Genomic DNA, 20,886 nt, shown 5'->3' on the forward strand with positions numbered 1-20,886 from the left:
AAGTGTAAGAGAAAATATGTAGGCAGTACCATAAGGACCCAGAGAGAGAGAATAAATGAACATATACGTGCAGTAAAACATAATGACGTGAGATACCCTATCTCAGCGCACATTGCACAATGTCCCTCACAACCGACCCACAAATCCTTTGAGTATTTTGGAATTGAGCAAACATTACGCCATCCTAGAGGTGGCAGCAGAGAACTAGCTTTGCGCAAGAGAGAAGCGTTATGGATACTTAGACTTCGTAGCACTGAGTTAGGGCTCAACTTTGATCAGGAATTGCACTATTTCCTGGGTCGATAATGATGATGTAGTTTATACTCCATGTATACCCGGTTGAGATGTCTGCAATTGAATATATGTGATTATTTAGCTGTAATGATCCTGAAATTATGATATGTGTGTGTCTTGGATATTATATGCTTATGACTTTCTGGTCTTTTCACAAAAACAAAGGAATTCATTGTTTAGAATACCGATGTGTACTCAAAAATGTATATAAATGCCTATGTTAGTTTTGCTTTTAGTTACTGTACTTTTTTCTCTTTTACTAATTCAAACTCGAGAGAGAAGGAGCACACTCCACATGAAATGACTTAATAATTATGAGCACTCTCTCCTTTTTAAACATGTCACGTTTCTCTATTGATAGCTCTGTAATATTCAGCTTTGATATATTAATGTGCCAATCTCCACGAGCTTGTATTCCAATGTAATATTTGCTATTTTCCACTTTCTCTCTATCGATTTGAGGACACTCAAGATGGCCGCCGCATTAGCTCTGAATGGCCGCGCTTACGGTGACGTCGTAATTAGGGTTTTTCCCATATAGATTGAGCATTGCTCGAGTAACACTGACCCTTCACCGTACTCGGATATCGTAGTGAGATTGTTCCTAGATCCCGAACTCGGGTCTCTGTTTCTTTAGGTAAGTGGGACCTTCATTTTTTCCAGCTCTTTGAAGAGCTTGATATGTGTGCACGAACTTCCTAACAGAGGTCGCGAGTTTGTCACGTTTTACGGGTGTATTTCCGTGAGCTATGCTGTAGTATCGTGGCATGATGGCTATTTTTAACTTAAATCTTCTAACGTTTTTGCCAATATATTTACATGTTTTGACATGTTGGCATTCTAGCGTATTGCTGTATTCATTATGTCTGGCACCGTCTCTGGTTGCAATATTGAGGGTGACTGACTAACTTTCATGATTTAATGCACACCTTTACATATATGCGCTTAGTGCTCGTTAATATTGTTTGGAACTCGAGCCACCATCGAGTGTTTACGTTATTTTGCGGATTTCCCGTTCGGTACTGAGATATATTTAATGTTTGAGTTTTTTAAGAATATGTGGTTTTACAGATTTACTATATAGAACTATACATCTTTTGTTCTAGATTGGATATACATCTATGACTGAATTTTATTATCTTCTGACCTTTTACTTCTGAGTTGGAACACACTGAATCCCTCGTGGGACGGAATTACAACCACGTACTATGTAGGTACTATAGTGTTCTCCCTGTGGTTTCGAGCGTTGCTTTTAGATATGTTCATATTGGCTACATCTTATATTGATTCAGTATTCACGTTTCTCTTTAAAGTAGTCATTTGCCCTAAGGACAGAGGTATTGACATATACGCTGCTTTCACTCTATTCTATATTTCTTTTGGTTCACATATGGTGTTTGTATACATTGAGCAAATCTTCAATCATGCATGCTGACGACTTTGCGTAACTGGATTTGCTGATATTTGATTTACATTTCTTGGCCGTTTTGGTATCTGTACACGTTTGTTTCCCTTTTCTATCGGTGATGTTGCTGATCATAATTACCCTGACTTCTTTAAGTCTAGGTATGTTCTCATCTTTCTAATGGTGTTTATTCTCACAATTTTTAACGTTTATAATTAATTCAGTCTCCTTCTCTGCCTTTGTTTGAACTGCCCCTTTTGGCACTATGATCTCGAGATGAGTAACTCTGAAAGTGCTACTTTCTGTATTTGCTAGCCTCTCATATGTATTAACATGACGAGCATGAGAACCTTCTTTTGTATGCTTCTCCTGTTTATATAAGGAGATACATATGTTTGTTTCTTTGTATTACAGCCTTGAAAAAGTCACGGGGTATTGTCCCATTGGCGACAAAACACGTGTTGGCTATGTTTGTCCGAAAAATTCTTTCAGTCTGAAGGAACATAAGGAAATTAAAGACAAGAAAGATAAATATACATGCATTTGGGAATAATTTACTGATTGATGTACATTAAATGTGTTTGCATTACACAACTTGTACGTGTGCTGTGGAATTGTTGAATGTTGATTATGTTTTGTGATTTTTGTCACAAAAAATGTGAGGAGATTTGTGGTTCTCCCTTCCCTGCTAGCACCGTTGCCTAAATCCAGTTTTGACTTACCTAACAGGTTAGTGTTACACTCCAAAGGCGCCTCCAAATCTACCAAAACCACAGCTGCTTGTTTGAATTCCTTGTCTTATTATGCTTTATGCTCCTATTTTTAACTGAACGATCAGGGTTATCATCAAGCACCACATTAAAATCCCCTGCCATTATGACCGGGTCGGGGAAATCCGACAAATCAGCAAGCAGATTACTGAAAGGAATAGGGTCATCGATATTGGGCCCATAATAGCCCACTATCATATATAATTGTTCGTGATATTTGACCTTGACTATTACCCACCTTCCAGCCTTGTCCACCTTACTTGCAACTACTTTCATTTGGGGGTTATTTTTAAACAAGATTGCCACCCCCCTTATAGTGAGTTGTTGTTCTGAACATATCATACTTTGGATCCAAACCCTGTTCTTAAACAACTCGCTCATCTCATCCCCCGTTAAATGTGTTTCTTGGAGCAGAATGACTTGGGCTGAAGAATCTTTCAGATATTGCAGTATTCTCTCACATCTATGACCCCCCCCCCCCTTAACCCATTTACATTCCATGAAAGGAACTCTATCAATAATTTCTGTTTAACTATCATCTTTTATTTCTCTTTCTTTTGAGTTTTATTCCTATAGCTCTATTTCTGCCTGGGTTATACTGCATAACGAGGACTACAATTTTTTTCATGTTCTCCCACACCCGTGCAAAAGAAAATACTAGTGACCCTCCCCCAACCCTTGGGAAAACCCCCTCTTCTATCCTGAAGGCCATGACTGGCCTGGGGAGGCCCTGATTGCGATAAGATTTAATAATCTGTACACCCTCCTTCATACAAGAAAAACATTAATAATAACTTTAGACTCGGCATAATCGGTTTTGTATAAATTGCAGGTTAACGGATTAGCAAAAGGATGCTACGATCATACTCCAGCTCCTGATATAGATTTTAAAAACTCTTCTGCTTCTTCGACCCTATGAAAAGTCAACATCTTATTATTAAACATTACTCGGCGGCTAGCAGGAAATTTTAGTTGGGCAGTGGCTACCATGCTTTTAAAAGACTCGATCAACTTTCCCAACTCCCATTGCTTGGAAGCCGTTAGTTGTGAGATGTCTGACCTAATCTCAAAACTAATACCATCTACAACCAAGGAGCCTTTTTTTCAAAGCCTTAAGAAGAATTTCTTCCTTCAAACTATATGTATGGAAGTTTACCAAGATCTTCCTTGGTTTCGCTCCGTTAGCAATCTTTCTATATGGATCTCTATGTACTCTCTGTATGTCTAACGAGTTCTTCCTTTGTACATTTAATCTGAAGTCCTTCCTTGATCAGATGTATCACAAATTGTTTTATGTCTTCCCCTTCAGCTCCTTCCGGGACTTTAAGCAAGCGGAGATAACCTCTTCTTTGGTTGTTTTCCTATGCCTCCATTTTATCCTTTAACTGCTGCTCGTTAGTCTTAAGATCTCTGATCTCTTTAGTATTGACCTCCACCTGGTGTACCAGGTCTTTCATCCCTATCTCCAATTGAGAGGTTCTTTCTGCCACCTCATCAAGTTTTCACAGACAGCCCGTATCTCTTTCTGGTTTGATTCCGATGTTTCAAATCTGTTTCTGACCTCAGTTGTCAGTAAACAAATCAAATCTGTGACTGATTGCTCTTGAACTTGAGACGGAGGTTGTACTTGGGGCAAGTCAGATTGGCTCCCTTCAGTTGCAGATAGGCACCCCCCCTCATTGGATACTCCATTAGGGGGTTCAGACAGTATATTGGGAATCGTTGCCTGCAACTGGGCTGATAAATCTGATTGTATAGGTTGTGCAATTTTCTGTCTCTTCCATCCTTAAATTTAGGTGCTGATGGTCTAAAGAGTCTACCGAGCTCGGAAGCCCTGCCAAGACCTGGCATCTATTAGCGCTGCTAATGCTGCCTGTCTCTTCTTTCTTTTGGGGTCTAGGGTCAAGGGATCCAGGGTCAAGGTATCCTACAGTGGGGTTCTTTAGGAGCAAAGTTTTCGGGGCCACCTTGAAAAAAGTTCTCAGGGAGGGGGTTATTTTTAGGTTTAATATCTGGGTCTCTCGACTACCCTTAGATCTCCTCTTCTTTTTCGGAGTCACCCACTATTCTGTGCCTCCCCTTCCCCCCCCCCCCCCCCCGATTTTAAAGCTGAGCGGCACTGATCCCCTTTCATATAATTTTTGCTAATGCCGCTCCTCAAGCGATATCAAGTCTGCTCCTCCTTTACTCTTACTGCTCCTTCCACTTGTTTAACAAGGGGGGGCTTTACTTGGCTAAGTCCCCCATGTGTATTCTTTCCTTTTACCCTGACCTCCTTTACCCCCTTTACAACCTCCTCTGTAGTCACAGCCCCGACACCCTCCTCCCTCTCTCTAAATGTTTTCTCCGTAGGTACAATTTGCCCCTCTTCGGCGTGTGCTTTTAAATGTTCTCCAGATTTGACCAAGCTGCCCTGCTTCCCTTTTCCCCTTATGAAAACATTTTTACCTGACTTTAAGCTGTAGGATCCTCCACTGCCGGGTCGTTGCATTAGAGCCTTCCTACCTCTTCCAAACTCTCTGGCAGCTCCTGCCCAGCAGGGGTCCAAGAACGGTGGGTCCCGCCGATGTTTCAGGTTCTGAAGGGGACGAGATCTTGCCCCGTTCTCCAGGGCTAACGATCTCCTACAACCCAGTATCTCGCCGGGCCCGCCGGCACCTCAAAACAACCGTCCAGGCACCGGAGCAGAAACAAAAACAAAGAACGGCCGAGACCCGCTGAGACCTGCCGAAACAAATCACCGCCGGTAATGCGGTGAAAGGGACACCGGTGCAATGGAAGCCGGCAGCCCGGAAAACGCAGCAAAGAGCCGAAGAGTGTCTCCAGTTGCTGGTGATCCAGCGCCCTTTTTTTTTTTTTTTGTTGCTCAATACATTTTAACCGCTCACCCACATCGCCGAGTAGATAATGTTGTACAGAACAGGAGATTTAGATGCATTTTTTTCTGCCCACGCAATCAGGAGCCTCCGCGACCTCTCGCTAAGCGGCCGCAATGTTTCCCACCGAGTTCCTCTCTCCCCAAGTACATGGTGCTTGCTTGGTGATTGGAGGAGTGCATGGGTAGTGACAAGGAGATGGCTGGACTGCATCAGTAGTGCTCAGGGGATTGTAGCAGTGCATGTGTTAGTGCCTGGGCCATTGCATGAGTACAGGGGTAGTGACTGGATGATTTGAGTACTGTAATGAGAGTGCATGGTGAATTTATAAGTGCTTGTGTTTTCGTGGAGTGATTAGACAAGGACATGGAACTGGCTGGGTGATTGGAGGAGTGGATGGGTAGTGACAAAGAGATGGATGGACTGCATTAGTAGTGCTCAGGGGATGGTAGCAGTGCATGTGTTAGTGCCTGGGTCATTGCATAAGTACATGGGTAGTGACTGGATGATTAGAGTACTGCAAGGAGAGTGCATGGTGAATTTATAAGTGCTTGTGTTTTGGCGCAGTGATAGGATAAGGACATGGAACTGGCAGGGTTATTGGAGGAGTGTGTGGGTAAGGACATGGAACTGGCAGGGTTATTGGCGGAGTGTGTGGGTAATGACAAGGAGATGGCTGACTTCATCAGTAGTGCTCAGGGGATTGTAGCAGTGCATGTGTTAGTGCCTGGGTAATTGCATAACTACATGGATAGTAACTGGATGATTAGAGTACTGCAAGGAGAGAGCATGGTGAATTTAGAAGTGCTTGTGTTTTGGCAAAGTGATTAGATAAGAACATGGAACTGTCTGGGTGATTGGAGGAGTGAATGGGTAGTGACAAGGAGATGGCTTGACTGCATCAGTAGTGCTCAGTGGATTGTAGCAGTGCATGTGTTAGTGCCTGTGTCATTGCATGATTATTTGGGTAGTGACTGGATGATTAGAGTACTGCAAGGAGAGTGCATGGTGAATTTATAAGTGCTTGTGTTTTGGCGCAGTGATTAGATAAGGACGTGGACCTGGCTGGGTGATAGGAGGCTTGCATGGGCAGTGACAAGGAGATGGCTGGACTGCATTAGTAGTGCTCAGGGGATTGTAGCGGTGGATGTGTTAGTGCCTGGGTCATTGCATGCGTACATGGGTAGTGACTGGATGATTAGAGCACTGCAAGGAGAGAGCATGGTGAATTTATACGTTCTTGTGTTTTAGCGCAGTGATTAGATAAGGACCTGCAACTGGCTGGGTTATCGGAGGGGTGCATGGGTAGTGACTAGGAGATGGCTGGACTGCATCATTAGTGCTCAGGGGATTGTAGCAGTGCATGTGTTAGTGCCTGGGTCATTGCATGAGTACATTGTTAGTGACTGGATGATTTGAGTACTGTAATGAGAGTGCATGGTGAATTTATAAGTGCTTGTGTTTTGACGCAGTGATTAGATAAGGACATGGAACTGGCTGGGTGATTGGAGGAGTGCATATGTAGTGACATGGAGATGGCTGGACTGCACAAGCAGTTCTCAGGGGATTGTAGCAGAGCATGTGTTAGTGCCTGTGTCATTGCATAAGTACATGCGTAGTGACTGGATGATTAGAGTTCTGCAGGGAGAGTACATTTTGAATTTATAAGTCCTTGGGGTTTGGCTGAGTGATTGGATAGGGAAATGGTGCTGGCTGGGTGATTGGAGAAGTGCATGGGTACTGACAAGGAGATGGCTGGACTGCATCAGTAGTGCTCAGCGGATTCATGTGTTAGTGCCTTGGTCATTACATAAGTACATGGGTAGTGACTGGATGATTAGAGCACTGCAAGGAGAGAGCATGGTGAATTTATTCGTTCTTGTGTTTTGGCGCAGTGATTAGATAAGGACATGCAACTGGCTGGGTTATCTGAGGGGTGCATGGGTAGTGACTAGGAGATGGCTGGACTGCATCATTTAGTGCTCAGGGGATTGTAGCAGTGCATGTGTTAGTTCCTGGGTCCTTGCCTGAGTACATTGGTAGTGACTGGATGATTAGAGCACTGTAAGGAGAGAGCATGGTGAATTTATTCGTTCTTGTGTTTTGACGCAGTGATTAGATAAGGACATGGAACTGGCTGGGTGATTGCAGGGCTACATGGGTAGTGAAGAGGAGATTGCTGGACTGCATATGCTCAGGGGATTGTAGCACTGCATGTATTAGTCCCTGGGTCATTGCATGAGTGCATGGGTAGTGACTGGACGATTAGAGTACTGCAAGGAGAGTGCATCGTGATTTTATAAGTGTATTTTGGTGGAGTGATTGGATGAGTACATGGTGCTTCCTTCGTGATTGAAGGAGTGCATTTTTTCTGCCCACGCAATCAGGAGCCTCCGCGACCTCTCGCTAAGCGGCCGCAATGTTTCCCACCGAGTTCCTCTCTCCCCAAGTACATGGTGCTTGCTTGGTGATTGGAGGAGTGCATGGGTAGTGACAAGGGGATGGCTGGACTGCATCAGTAGTGCTCAGGGGATTGTAGCAGTGCATGTGTTAGTGCCTGGGCCATTGCATGAGTACATGTGTAGGGACTGGATGATTAGAGTACTGCAAGGAGAGTACATGGTGAATTTATAAGTGCTTGTGTTTTGGTGCAGTGATTAGATAAGGACATGGAACTGGCTGTGTGATTGCGGCATATCAACATTGCGTGAAAACTACACAAGTCATTCCGAACCCTGCCAGATACCTACACCAATGTTGAACCACAGGAGAGCCACAACGCACAAATGTCGACACCTTCCAACATAGCAGCAGTGACCCTGATGATGGGGAGTAGTCACACACACACACAAGTGAGTTTGTCAATGAGAGATACCACATAGGGAAAACAACATGATGTTGCTAGCACATAAGTGCCAATGGTAATACAGAATGTGTCCCACGTGCGTTGGACAACAACCCTGGAAATTACTAATGAAACAGCCAGGGATGACAGCCTAATTACCAGTAGTGTGTCATGCACCTACATCCCAGAAAAGGCAGGGCAAAGACGATACATGAACACAGGCCAAGTCAGCATGTCCACAAAACAGGTACATCTGTCTGGAACACAGGCTGTGTCCAGAAAAGGGAAGTGAACACACACAGACATGCTCACACAACACACACCATGTGCCCAGGCAATGTCATGGAATGACACAATCCCATGATGGGACTGCACTCCTGGGGAAGGTCAGCTGTGCCACATTTTGTCTGTGCAGGCTCCTGTCATGCCAGCACAAGACTTGCCCAGTGATCCAACTGTTACAACTTAAGAAAAGCAATGGTCACAGAAGCTTGTGTACTGGAGTCCTCCCTCAGTCATCTGCACATATGCAATACACATGTAGACCAAGTTGGACAGATGACTTGTGTAACATGAATGCACAAACATGCCTGTCCAGTGGAGATTGTCCAAGTCAGGGAATCTTTCCATGTGCCCAAATGTAAGCACAACCTATGTGCAACAGTGTATGCCAAAGATGTTAAGTAGCAAACCCAAAGATAAAATCATGGTCACAACATTTTGCCATCATTACACCCTGAAATTGCAGCTAAGGATGTCATGGATACATAGCAGAAAAGTACACATACCCCATAGACCGCATAGAGTACATCACATCAACAACTCATTCTGTTATACCTTTAAAACACCTGTACAACAGCAGGTCCATGACACTCATCATCAACATCATGTACATTTGAAGCAACACAACTGGATAACTAAAAAATTGGCTTTATTAAGCACATAACTCATTGAAACTGTTAAGTCCACAATGTCAAAAGGCCAATGGCCAGTCCATGTTAGGAGTCCTCCCAGGGTGAAATGTGACAAGTCACCCATTGCTTGCCTGAACTGCTACGGGCAGGCGACATCTCCCCTTGGAGGGGCAAACACAGGGGCAGGCCAGGCACTGTGGGCGCCGTCGCCACGGCAGGACCCAAGTCCAATGGGGTGTGTGCTGACATCAATGCAGGGCACAATTCAGACGGGGTTGTTACCGGCACCACTGCAGTGGCCAGGTCAGATGGTTGGGATGGGGCCTCCAGTGCAGTGCAAAACTCCAAGGGAGTGTCATGAGGCTCAGGTGAGGTTGGCAGAACAGAGGGGGGGACACGGTCCCCACATCAGTGGCAGGAACAGGCTGAGCATGTGAGGTGGGGGTGGAAGTGTATGTGGTAGGAGGGGATGGCCTAATCATTTGGGGATGCGGTATTGGTGTGTGGAGGAACCAGGGGCAGGGTGTGGCGGGGGACCTGTGAAGTGGTGGCCTGGGGGCTGCAGGAAGGAGAATGTGACTTTGACCTGAGGGATTGGGGGGGTCTTGCTCTTCCTGCTCCGGGGGGTCTTGCGGATGGGGGGCCTCAGTGTCCGGGCACCTGGGGGAGGGTGTCTGTGTGGCAGGGGAACTCCCCCCTGTGAGTGGTGTCTTCCTCTTCCCCTTGTGCGTCTGAGCAGATGGATCGGTGGGGAAGAGGCCAAGGTCACAGAGGAAGAGCAGCTTGGAAGGGGGAGTTGCAGGTGAGGCAGGGGAAGTGATTTTGGAGGGAAAGGCACCTGAGGTCTGCGGAGTGCTCGTGGATGCCTGTTTGTGCGTCTGTGACCCATCCCCTGTGTGTGTGCCATCAGTTCCTGGAGTGTGCGTGCCTGTGGATTTTGTTTTGGACTTGCGTGATTGTGTGCTGCCTGGGTCTGTTGTGGTGCATGCTGGTGCCGGTATGTGTGTGCGTTGGTCAGGTAGGGTAGTGGGGACTGGGGGTGGTGCAGAGGTAGAAGGGGTGAGGGACTGTTGAAGGAGGGACACTGCTGCTGTCTGTGTGGAGGCCATGGACTGAATGGTCCGATGTAGGGCAGACAGGTTTGATGAGATGCCCTCCATTTTTTTTTTCTTTTTTTTTTTTTCTTCAAATCTGTTTTTATTTATTCCTTAAACATAGTTACAAACTTACAGCTCACTGGCATATGCATTCCGTAGTCGGAACTCTTTTGGTCAATAGCATTCTACATCGCACACACAAGGGACATGGTCATATAACAGTTTATCGACTGATAGCTCTGTCCAATTCCTCAGGACCCCTGTCACAGTTCAGATCTTAAACAGTACTATGCATAGTCCACCATTCCTCTGCATTAATACATCAACTTGCCCCAGTAAGTCCCTCAGCCGGATCCGCAACTATGTCCAACAAATGATAATAGAACAACACCATGTAAAACCTCAACCACCTTGAACCTAGACCAGCTCCACTATATATAACCCTATCCCTGCCACCCGTCTGCCCCCTGTCCCTCATGGTGATGTGGTGTGGCTCAGCGGTGACTCACTTGTATCTAAGCGCGTGTTCTCATGATACCTAAACTAGATGCATAGTATATGTGGAACACCACGAAGTCATTCCGGCAGGCCCCCCGGCGCCTGCCTCGGAGTCGTCTCCCCACTTGCTGTCTCGACCTCTCCATCCACCTCCTCAACACGTTTGAGTGCACAGAGTAACTCCTCCCACTGTGTGGCAATGGGCGTTTTCCGCAGCCCTAATGTCTCCTCCCGTCTGATAGCAGTCCCCTCTGCCCCGGCCCATGCAGCAAGCGAGTACCTCCATGCCCGCAGGTGAGGTGGGTCCTGTGCCTTCCACCGCCTAGTTATGAGGCGCTTTGCGACCGCGAATCCCAGGTCGAGGAATCGAGACGGCACCTTGGTTTCCGCGGATCTGCAAAAGTGGTGCAGTAGGTGAACCACCCAGTCAAAGGGTATGTCACGGTTTGTAATGGCGCGCAGGGAGTCGTGGACCGCTTTCCAGTAGGAGTGCAGTTTACAACAGCCCTACAACATGTGAATGAGATCAGCCCCCAACTCCGCGCACCTAGGACATTTTGCGTCAGTACAGTGAAAGTAGCTATTAAGAGCCGCAGGGGTGAGATACGCTCTGTGGAGCACAAACAATTGTATCTGCCGTAGGCGCATATTTCTGGGTATACGCACTGGGCTTTTCAGTATACGGCCCCACTCTGTGTCTGTCAACTGTCTCCCTAAGTCTGTTTCCCACTTGCCTTTAAGCGGTTCCAGGGCAAACACCGTGTGTGTCCGCAATGACGCTGCAAACCAACGAATCAGCCGCCGGCCTCTCCCCATCACGTGCAGATACTGTATGGTAAGGTGTTGACTGGGCTCCGCAGTCATATCTCCCAATCTGGCAACCAGGGCCCTAACTATGGAATGATAAGTCAGAAATTGCCCCGGCGGTAGCCCCCACTCCTCCACCAGCGAGTCACACGAAAGGAGCACTCCATCCCGGTACAAATCTCCTAGAGTCTGAATATCTACCTCGCCACTGCAGAAGCGCGCGGGAAGTGAGCGGTCCCGCCACTCTGGGAGTGCCCTCCAGCGGCAGTGCCGCCGCATATGGAGTCACATGTCGAGTGAGGAAGAGACTCCTGCGGAAAAAACGGTACGCCACAGCCAGGAGGAGCGGGATTTGGCATTGTGGTCCTAGTGGCCGGGTGGAAAAGCACCAGCAACTGCTCAAGCGAATACGGCAGCAGCATTGTCGCTGTGTCCTTCCCGGCCCCTATCTGCCAGCCAGCGGGCTATCCACTGCAGCTGGGCCGCTAGGTAATAGTGTTCAAAGCAGGGTATGGCCAATCCTCCTTGGTCTGTAGGGAGATAAAGTTTCTTAAGCGACATCCTATGGCGGCCATTCCCCCAGATAAAGTCTCTGAGAAGTTGCGACATTTTGGTAAAGAAATCCGCTGGGACATATAGGGGTAAGTTAGCAAAGTAATATAGGAGCCGCGGGAGGATCACCATTTTAGACAGTGCCACTCTGCCTGTGACCGTCAGCGGCAATGTGGTCCAGAAACGTATCTGGGATTTTATAGACGCAAAGGCCTTGCCTAGATTGCCATCCAGGAGGTCCGCCGGCTGACGGTAGATGCGAAGTCCTAGATACCGGAAGGTGTCTCCCCTCCATTGTACTCTGGTGCCGTTCAAGAGATATCCGGGATCTCGTCGCCCCTCACCAAACGCGTAGAGACAAGATTTACTGGCATTCACCCGTAGCCCTGAAAGGGCAGCAAATTCACACAGAATTTGGTCCAACTGAGGGGGTATATCATCAACGTCTCTAACTTATACCAGCAGGTCATCCGCATAGAGTGACACTTGATGGACCGCGTCCCCCAGTGGTATGCCAGCCCCCATCCTCTCCCGTATGGTCACTGCCAGAGGTTCCATCGCCAGAGCGAACAGGAGCGGCGATAGTGGGCAACCCTGTCGGGTTCCCCTACCAATCGGTATGGCGTCCGAGGTATACGGGCCTAGTCGTACCCGCACCGTAGGATCCTTGTAGAGAAGGCCCACCATCTGCAGGAACCCCAAGCCAAGGTCGCACCGTAGCAGCAGTTCTGAAAGGTATCGCCATTCCAGGCAATCAAATGCCTTTTCCATGTCTAATATTAGACAACCTGCCCTAGGCCATTTCTGCTTGCTATCCGCCGCCACCCTGAAAAACCTCCGCAAATTCAAGGACGTACTACGTTTCGGCACAAATCCATTCTGATCTTTATGGACTAGGTGCGAGACCACCGGCGCCAGGCGCTCCGCCAACACCTTTGCAAGGACCTTACAGTCAGTGTTAAGCGCTAATGGGCAGTACGACCCCAGATCCATGGGGTCCCGATCCGGCTTGTGGAGTGACACCAAATAAGCCTCTCTCATCGAGGGCAGCAGTCTGCCTGCCTCAACCGCCGTGATATATACCTTATGGAGGTGCGGCACCAGGTGTTCCCGGTAGGCCTTATAAAACTCCGTGGGCAGTCCATCCGGACCCGGGGTTTTCCCAGATGCCATGGAGGATATAGCTTCCCCTATCTCCTCCAACGTGAGAGGGCAATTTAGGGCCTCTAAGTGCTCGGCAGTAGCCGTTGGCAGTTGCGCTTGTCCAAGAAACCGCTCCAAGTCATCTCCCGAGCAGTGACCTCGCGCACAATACAACTGGGTGTAATGGTCTACCAGAACCCTGTGGATTTCCCTTTGGGTGCACACGAGCTCTCCCTCTGGCGTGCGCATTGCTGCGATCGGGGTACGAGTGGTCTCCTGCTTCAAAAGCCAGGCCAGCAGCCGTCCCGCTCTATCCGCTGAGGCGTGCGTGCGTGCTGTATGCGCCGCATAGTTCAGACATCTCAGGCGCTCCAGCAGTGCCGTGTGAGCCGCACGCAGGTCTGCCAATTGTTGCGCCTGCTCACCGGGGCCCTCACCCTCCCGCTCATACTGCAACAGCTGGGACTCAAGTCGAGCAAGCGACCTCGCCAACTGCCTCCGCATGTTCCATGTGGCTCCCAAGCAGTGACCTCGGAGCACCACCTTAAACGCGTCCCATTCCACCCTTGCATCGCTCGCCGTGCCCTCATTGAGATCGTAATAAGAGAGGAGAGCGGTCTCCACTGAGGAGCGAAATTCCGGGTCTTCTAGCGCAGTGAGCTGAAGGCGCCATGTAGGGATGGGAGGGCGATCCACTTCCCAGTTAAGTTGGAGCCACAATGGATTATGGTCGGAGTGCGTGCGCCCCAGGTATTCCGTCCGTGCCACCAGCGGCAACAGTGCCTGAGATCCTATTATCCTATCCAGTCGCACATGTAGGTCGTGTATTTTGGAGTAGTATGAATAGATGCGGTCCATGGGATATAGAGCCCGCCAGATATCAAGTACCCCCCACTGCGAGAGCCAATCAGCCAGCGCACGCGCCGTAGAGGCAACGGACGTCGCGCGGAGCGGAAGAAATGACCTATCTAGCTGTATGTCGAGTACCGCATTAAAATCCCCTCCCATCAACCAGGGGAGCCCAGCGTATGGAGTGAGCGCCAGTGATAGTCGGGCGAGGAAGGGTTTTTGGTCGACGTTTGGAGCGTAAATCGAGGCCAGCAGTATAGGCAGGCCATTAAGTGTGCCCCGTACCAATGTGTATCTGCCTGCAGCGTCCACAGACACCTCCTCACAGACGAACGGGACTCCCGCCCTAACCCACACGAGGGTGCCCCTGGCGTGCGCCGAGTACACTGTACCATATGTCTGACCTCTCCAGCGCCTGCGCAGTTTCTCTTACTCAGGCTGTGTCATGTGCGTCTCTTGTAATAAAGCAATACCGACCGAGTGTCTCTGGAGGTAGGCAAAGACAGAACATCTTCGCGTGGGAGTGTGCATGCCCCGTATGTTCCACGTAATAATATTAACGCGTGTCATGACTAAGCAGTATAGGTATTGAGGGAAGCGGGCCCGGGACTTGCGGCAGCCAGCCGACGTTACAGTAAATTAAGGGAGGTAACAATAACAACATAGTAACAAAAACTGCTTAACGGTTGGGGCGAACCACACAAGTGTGTCCGTCCAAACTTGCGTTACCGTACGCAGGTGAAACCCCCTCCCCCCCCCCCCCCCCCCCCCCCCCATTCAAGTAAATCAGCCAGCTATGAGATACTTGCACGACTGCCATTTTCTAGGCCACCTCTCAATCCAGGATACCGTCCGCAGTCTGTGGGGTGACCACTGGCCCACGAGAGTCCTCGGAGTGTGTCGGCGACGTAGATCTGCTCATCAGCATCTCAGGTCGCTCATCCGTGTCCGATGGGTCTACGTAGCTTGGGCTTGCGAGCGTCGTGACCGCCTGTAAGACATTTTGGCACTCCAGTCTCATTTTCTGCGGCGTAGGAGCCGCTGTCCACGCCGACATCTCCCGCATGGGTCGTCTCCGCTTTCTGCGCCCTCCTCTCTTGTTTGGGCGGGCTCCGTCTCCTGAGTTCGCTGGCCTCGGCCCTGTCCATAGTCCCTTCTCCTCCAGCCAGTTCCAGACCTCTCCTGGGGAGTCAAAGTAGTGTGTTTTCCCTTTATCAACCACTCGCATCCTGGCTGGGAATAACAAGGAGTACGGCAATTCCAGTTCCCGGAGCTGGCGCTTCACTGCCATATAGTTGTTTCTGCGGCGCTGCACCAACGCCTTATAGTCCGGGAAAAGCATAACTTGGTTGCCACCCACTGTGAGACCAGTCACGTTGCGGGCCTCTCTGAGAATGGCGTCTGTCTCTATAGTTCAGTAGTTTGAACAAGAAGGGGCGCGGCCGGGCTCGGTGAGCTCTTTCCACCGCGAAGTGGGCCGACAGTTTCCCCGGTGGCATGAAAGTGCGAAGCCATTTTTCCACGTATTGCTCTGGGTCTCGCCCCTCCTCTCCCTCCGGAAGGCCCACAGCGCGAACATTGTTGCGACGGGATCGCCCTTTTGCATCCTCCGCCCTGTCTTCAAGAGCATGGATACGATCCAACATGTCCTGCAGGGCAGCAGCATGACTGCGAGTGACTGGTTGCAATTCTTTGAGCGTCTCCCCCTGGGTGGCGACCGTGTCCGCCAACTTCCGGTGGTCCGCATGAAGGAGTGTAAAGTCGGACGTGACTTTATCTATGCGATTCTCCAAGGACGTCCTAGTGTGCTCCAGAGTTGTCCCTATTCTTTACACAGCGGCCAGCACAGAATCCATTTTGGCCGCAAGTGACGCAGACGACGGTCCCTCTTCCATCTCTGCTCGGTGGCGTGTGCGGTCGGGGGCCGGTACCTGCAGCGGGCCCTCCTGCTGCCTAGCGCGCATGCGGCCCATCACCAGTTGCTGTGCTGTGGGCATCCGTCGCCGGTTTCCAGTGAGCCAGATGCACCCGCGGCGTCACCCCGCCGGTTTCCCCAGAACAATGTCAATTGATCGGTAGGCAAGGCCCGCTCGGCCAGCGCCCCCTGCTGGAGGTCCGCAGATTCCACCCTCTAGGGAGACTCCGCACTCAACAGGTCGCAATCCGGGTCCGTCAGTGGGGTTCACCCCCGCTGCTAGAGATAGGCCCACTGTCACTTGTACCCTCCGTCATCCCTTGCATCAGCAACAGCGCCCGACAGGCGCAGACCGCTCCACTCCCGGGGTCCACAGTGCGACCTCCAGCACCCGCCAGAGGCCAAGTGGGGCAGCGCACCTTAGCCCGCAGCGTCGGTCACATCCCAATGCAGCAGACAATAAGCAGGTGGAGACCTCGCCGCTTAGTGCTGCAGTTCACCTCCGGGGCGACTCCTCAAGTGCAGCTTCGCTGTTCACACACGCCTTCGCACCACAAGATTCGGTCTCCCAGCGTCATTCGGGAGCACAGACAGCCCCCCCCCCCCCCCCCACTGCAGCCTCACCAAGTTCCTTGACAGCAGTCGCCGCCACCTCTCGCCTTCGCTTTCCGACAGTCTCAGGCACTATGTTCCCAGGTTCGCCTCCATATGCGCCTCACGGCGTCAGTGTCTTGCGCGCTTCCCGATTAGAGCGGGCATCTCCGAGGGTCTCGTCTGCCGTCTCCCATGTCAGCGAGGACCATCCAAGTCTCCCCCCGTTGCAGGGACTCCGCGCGTATCGTGCCCACTACTTCGCCGTCCTTATGCCTCGTGCGTTGACTTATAGGTAGCGACCCCAGGGTGGAGGCTCAAAATGGCGGCCGCCGCCGCCCGGTTCCCGCGTCTCAACAGTTACTGAGGGCGATCCGATGCCTCCGGCGCCCAGCGCGCCCCGTCTGCCCACGTCGGCGATCACCCGCCAACATCCACCGCATTGGATTGTGCAGCCCAGGCGCGACGCTCACCAGGTCCGTGCTCTCATCCTCATGGGGTCCCCGCACCGGCAGCTTTTCTCCCGGCTCCAATCCTTACTCCCGGTGCCGTGGCTCCAACCCGCTCGTACTCCAGGTCTCGCCTCCGGGGTCTCGTTCAGCTGCCACACGCCTCATCCACCAGCAACTTCCGCCACCTGCCCATGTCAGTCCGGACGTCCCGGACTCGCCCCCTCCGCAGCGAACACCTCCGTCGCCCGCAGCTCCAGGCGCAGTCCACGCGGCTCTTCAGAGAAGCACAGTCCTCAGCCACGCAGGCCAGGCATTGCCAGCGCTCCGCAGCCCGTCCGCTTCACGTACAGAGCTCCAGAGGCTCGCCAGCACCTCTGTTCCACTACACCTCCATTCCGCTGTCTTTCAGCTCGAAGGCGACACTGCAGGATCCCCCTTCACAGGATAATTTGGGGAATCGCTGCGGACCTCTACAAACTTGCGACCGCCATTGTGGCCTGTTAGCCACGCCCCCCCTTGATGAGATGCCCTCCATGTAGGACACTAGTTGAGTCAACTGAGTGGTGTGGGAATGGAGGACACTCAGCATCGCTGTCTGCCCTACATGGAGATGCTTCAGTAAGTCCACAGACTCAACACTGAGGGCAGCAGGGGTGACAGGGGCAGGGGGTGCGGTGCCTGTACCAAAGGAGACATGTTCCCTCACACGGGAGCCTCCACGGACATCTGGGGTGGTGGCAGATGGGAATGCGGTGGTGGCGGGGACAGACTTGCTAGGTGTTTGGGGTCTGCTGACACCCGCCTCCACAAGGGAGTCCTCACTGGAGATGCTGTGTTCCTCAGCAGAGGTGTTTGTAGCTGAGGTCTCCTCTGTGTGGCTCCCCTCACCCTCTGTCCCTCCAACTCCTCTGAAGCTGACCCAGTCTGGCTCTGCGGCTCCTCTTGGTCCGAGAAGCTGTCTCCCAGTAGCCGTCGATGTATCTGCAATCAATCGGGATAAACAGATCCACATCAGTCACCTGTTTCACCTGACACATCACAGTCAGTACAGCACATCACAGAGTACGGCTTTGCATCAAGTGCCAGATATTGTGAACAGTGGAGACATCATTTGGAAATGACACCTGTCAGTCTGCAAGTCAACCATGCCCCTCAGATCCTTCCCCCTCTATGGACCCATCTGCCTGGGACATGTTGTATGCCACTTCTCATATGTGCACAAGCACCACATAGACATATCTCTGAAGTGCAGGACTCGTGATTTAAATCTGCCTGGACTAACACATGCCATCTCCTGCCACTGACTCAGAACATGTGTCATGAGAAGGGATGGCAAAAATAATTGTCAGTAAAATGGATATGCTTCACTCACAAGACATCATGATGTGCACATGTCTTGTTGGTCAATGCCACAATAAGTGCATGTTGTACAACTGACATCACTGCGGGATACACATCAGCAAGTGGGATACCATGCAACGGCCCAGTATGGCTAAGCAGCCAGCACTGGCTTCAGTCTCCGGGGTAGTGCATCTAAAATTAAACACTCTGCACTGTGTCACAACCATTAACATGTATGAGAATGTAAGCCCTGCAGATGTCAAGTGCACAGGTACACCCAATGCTAATCACATCTTCAGGCATCTGATGATCACACGTAATAAAAATGCAACAGATGACTGACTGCAAGCTGTAGTGTTTTACTTTGCTTTAGAATTCTTGAGCCATGATGTTCTGGTCTCAAGAATTCTAAATGGAATGTTTACTTTCAAAAATGTACTGGAATTTGACGATTGAAGGGTTGAGGAAGCTGGCTGCTGCGTGGCATCTGAGTGATATTAAACCAAGTTTACAACTTCTACTTTGTGAACGTACGTCATTGCTACAGAAATATTTGGCGACGATTTAAAAACTCAGATGCTGCAGAACCCACCGGACGGAAGCATAGTGATAATGATCGGTTACACGCGATAAAATTAACGGAGAATTTTGAAGGTAAAGAAGAAAATTTTCACCAACGGCAGCAGGGAAGCTTACCTCAAAGCTATTAAGGTACTGTGTGTCCCGTAAAAGCTATATTTCATATTGCGAATGAGTTGTTTCGCCGTGGGGGTCCCGTCACAAGGTTAGTGAGGGTTGGCCTTCCAGTAGTCTTAATGCCTCGCACGCCATCTTGGGAGAGCACGCAAGAGAATAGGGAACCGTCATTGCCATGGTAGCACATTGAAAGTTATTGTCGACACCATCTTGTGGTTGGCAATTCATTAATTGAAGATTGGCGGATTCACGTTCTTACATGCAACTTTTGAAGAAAAAAAAAAAGAACTAAGCAATAGCCTGTTGAAGCACGTATTTGGAGCGGCGTATTTGAGTACAGAGAACATTACAGTGAAAATTTCAAAGTTTTGACTTGCACGTCAAGGAACGGTGATGTGCACACCTATGTGTTTGCCGTGAGAATTGAAGGCTATTACTAGCGCGTCAAAGAACGGTGACGCGCACACCTTTTGTTTTAATCGAGGCATAGCAGCTATTTAAAGACTCGTAAATTGGAGTTGATTTCTAGTGCGTTAATGGTGACGCGCACAACTTATCTTCCAAAGTACTTTTCATTAATACATGAAGTTAATGAGGGTGATGTGCGCGCATTGTACTTATTACAAGGGAATGTGATGATGTGCACGCATTTAATATCTGTGATAATTTTTTTTTCTCAAGTAACACATTACTCTGCAATGTAAAATGTAGAGAATTAGGAGTATACAATAACCTAAAAAAAAGTGTGTTAATATTAAACCAAGTTTACAACTTCTACTTTGTGGACTTACGTAATTGCTACACAAGCACCAATCTGTAAGCATGATGTTAAAACCTACTACAATAAAAAGATACTAAAAGTAACATAACAAAATAATTATTTATAATCTCACACACCATTAAAAACACAAAGAAAATTTTAACGCAAAACATATTTTGCTTTCAAATAACGTTCAAGACAACAAAACGTATAAAAGGAGCCATCCACCATTTTTAAAATTGTAGTTACCTGATTTCCACGGACTGCACGTGGGATTACACTTTGCAAATTCTACTCGTCGAAGAAAGCCAACTAATACTCGAAGTAAGTACAAACTATAACAATGTATAGCTACTTAACAATTTTTAAAGACGCAAATAAATTAAATTCCAACATATTATATTTTTTTCAGTTTGTTACACAACTTTACAACCTCCAACCAGCTTTACTAAATACTCTATTTGGGACAATATATATTTAAAGTAAGTCAGAACATATTTTTTTTTCTCGTTTAAAACCAAATGTAAAATAGTTGTTTTATAGTAAATAATGCTAAAACGAACGAGACTTCACCCCAAAAAAATTGTATTATTCACTTTACAAATTGATTCCGTTTAAAAATTTTTTGTACACTTGATTCTAAAAATGTGCAGGATAATGTATTCAAATTACTATTCTCACTCCAAAGGGTGCTTTCCTGTGAGAAAATGCTGGATAGTGTTTAAGTTAAATTAACTATTCCAACTCCAAAAGGTGTTTGATTCAGAAAATGTGCAAAAAAGGGTGTTTGCCTGTGAGAAAATGCCGGATAATGTTTAGGTTAAAATAACTATTCCATCTCCAAAAGGTGCTGGATTCTGAAAATGTGCATAATAATAATGTATTAAAATTACTATTCTTACTCCAAAGGATTCTTGCCTGTGAGAAAATGCTGGATAGTGTTTAGGTTAAAATAACTATTCCTACTCCAAAGGGTGCTTACCTCACAGAAAATGCTGGATAGTGTTTAGGTTAAAATAACTATTCCAACTCCAAAAGATGCTTGCCTAAGAGAAAATGCTGGATAGTGTTTAGGTTAAAA

The 20,886-nt window shown here is 48.7% G+C and overlaps 1 long non-coding RNA gene across 1 annotated transcript in view; it reads left to right on the forward strand.

Moving 5' to 3' along the window:
- Positions 1 to 829: 829 nt before the first annotated feature.
- The window catches only part of LOC146870055 (uncharacterized), a 113,393-nt gene continuing 93,336 nt past the window's right edge, over positions 830 to 20,886 (forward strand). The window contains exon 1 of the long non-coding RNA XR_014968778.1: positions 830 to 931. This is a non-coding gene — a long non-coding RNA (uncharacterized LOC146870055). The remainder of the gene's footprint in view (positions 932 to 20,886) is intronic.

This window comes from Triturus cristatus, chromosome 1_1 (genome assembly GCF_964204655.1).
Source record: "Triturus cristatus chromosome 1_1, aTriCri1.1, whole genome shotgun sequence".
In the NCBI taxonomy this organism is placed as follows: Eukaryota; Metazoa; Chordata; class Amphibia; order Caudata; family Salamandridae; genus Triturus; species Triturus cristatus.